Source organism: Lepisma saccharinum, chromosome 1 (assembly GCF_977018435.1).
Source record: "Lepisma saccharinum chromosome 1, izLepSacc3.1, whole genome shotgun sequence".
Taxonomy (NCBI): Eukaryota; Metazoa; Arthropoda; class Insecta; order Zygentoma; family Lepismatidae; genus Lepisma; species Lepisma saccharinum.
This window is the reverse complement of record NC_139229.1, coordinates 12,961,889-12,963,639: the sequence shown is the minus strand read 5'-3', so window position 1 is coordinate 12,963,639 and position 1,751 is coordinate 12,961,889. Positions and strand designations below refer to the sequence as shown.

The 1,751-nt window shown below is 38.9% G+C and overlaps 1 non-coding gene across 1 annotated transcript; it reads left to right on the top strand.

The window, feature by feature from the left end:
- The first annotated feature begins 1,475 nt into the window (after nucleotides 1–1,475).
- TRNAA-UGC (transfer RNA alanine (anticodon UGC)) lies at nucleotides 1,476–1,550 on the top strand. The gene has a single exon. It is a non-coding gene; the product is annotated as a tRNA-Ala (tRNA).
- Nucleotides 1,551–1,751: the final 201 nt, after the last annotated feature.

The following is a 1,751-nucleotide window of genomic DNA, read 5'->3' as shown; positions in this document are numbered from 1 at the left end:
GAATATACATTAATAGCGATGCGTTTTCCTGCACGATTTTCAAACTTTGTTATATCCGACAATGTCACCGGGTATTCGATGCCAGACATTACACTTTGAAAGTCGGTGTCGTATTGCTTGTAATTAGAAACCTGTTCTGGATTATTTGACCAATGAACAGGATGCAGTGCAGCCAATATACACCAAAGAAAACACTTGTTATCGCTGTTCTGTATATTTAACACAGCCCTCTTGTGTTGAATGATCGGTGGAAGAGGAACATAGCTGGAAGCGCGAAGAGGCGAGAATCGGTTCACGTAAACGGTTAACGTGTGAGGACTTCCACACAGAGACCATCCCGACCCTTTAGCCTCGAAATCGTCGTGTTTCTTAACCAGCTCGTTGGTAACTTTATAATAGAAGTTGTCCAAATTTTCGACGTCCGCCAAATGAAGAGTCTGGTTTTTTGTACGATGATAAAAAATACTCGTTGTGCCATCGACTTTCTCGTATTCGGAAAACAGAACAACGTATATTTTTATAGAGTTGTTTTCAAGTTTATCTTTCAAAATATTTAGTACAGATGTTTTCGTTTCGTCCAAGAAACTAAGGATGTCACGGCCTGGTTCTGACTTAATTGAAAAATCCTGGAGTTGGTCGTTGAATGCAGATCTAATTGGTTTGCGTTTATTAGATAATTTAATTTGCTTGGAAGTGGAAGCTTCCGTATCTGCATTATCGATTTTCCTTTTCGATGCTTGTCCGGTCGATGGTTTGCAAATTTTCAGGTGTTTACTTAAATTTGTAATGCTAATCATCTTTCCGCATCGAGCACAAGACTTAGAAGGTGACGAACGATTAATTCTCGAACCTGTTTCGCTACATCTTGCCCTGTGTACCGATAAATTGTTCCTTGAGATTAGCTTCCCACAAGTAACACATTCAGTTTTATCATTTTTACGATTAAAACTGGTGGTGGATGCCATTGCTTTCTCCAAAATTACAGAAATCAAAAAGTCTAGTATATAGCAATACAATTTTCAGGTATGTTATTTATATAGAATTTCTTGAGGTGAAATAGAAAACGCACGATCACGTCAAAATTCAATCTGGTCGAAATTACTATGAAAAACCACGTGAAACACCTTTGAACTTGAAATAATAGATGGTATGTAGCTGCAAAGAAAGTTAAATACTTATTTTTTTTACAAAAAAACGAGGAGCGCTGCGACAGGACGTCCATACTCATCGGCTGCTCTCACGAGACTGACTGGTCTGCCGTGTATGCCGTCTTTTATAATAAAAGCGCGGACCGTATTGAAAACACCTGTAATAATTAACCAATCAGAAGACGCCACGTTAGATATGACTCATCACATTACGTCATAACTTGTTGCAATATGTTGTGTAATAGTTTACTCCCTTATAGTTAATACAACGAAGGGCATTAGATATGAGTCATCACAATGTTACGTAATAACTTGTCGCGCAATCGGGCTTCCCCCATGGCGCAGTGGTAGCGTCATTGCCTTGCAATCAAGGGGTCCCGGGTTCGATACCCGGTGGAGGCACAAGTGGTTCGGATTCCACTTTAAACTGTAGGTCCAGTCCCGATTAGCCTTACTGTGCATAAAGTGGACTTAAAACAGAAACTCAAACCAAACCAATTGTCGCGCAATCAGAAGATATGAGTCATCACATTACGTATTTTTTTTAACTAATCAGAAAACACAAAAAAAATGTTACTCAAGCTTTTATTTTTCATAATGTCA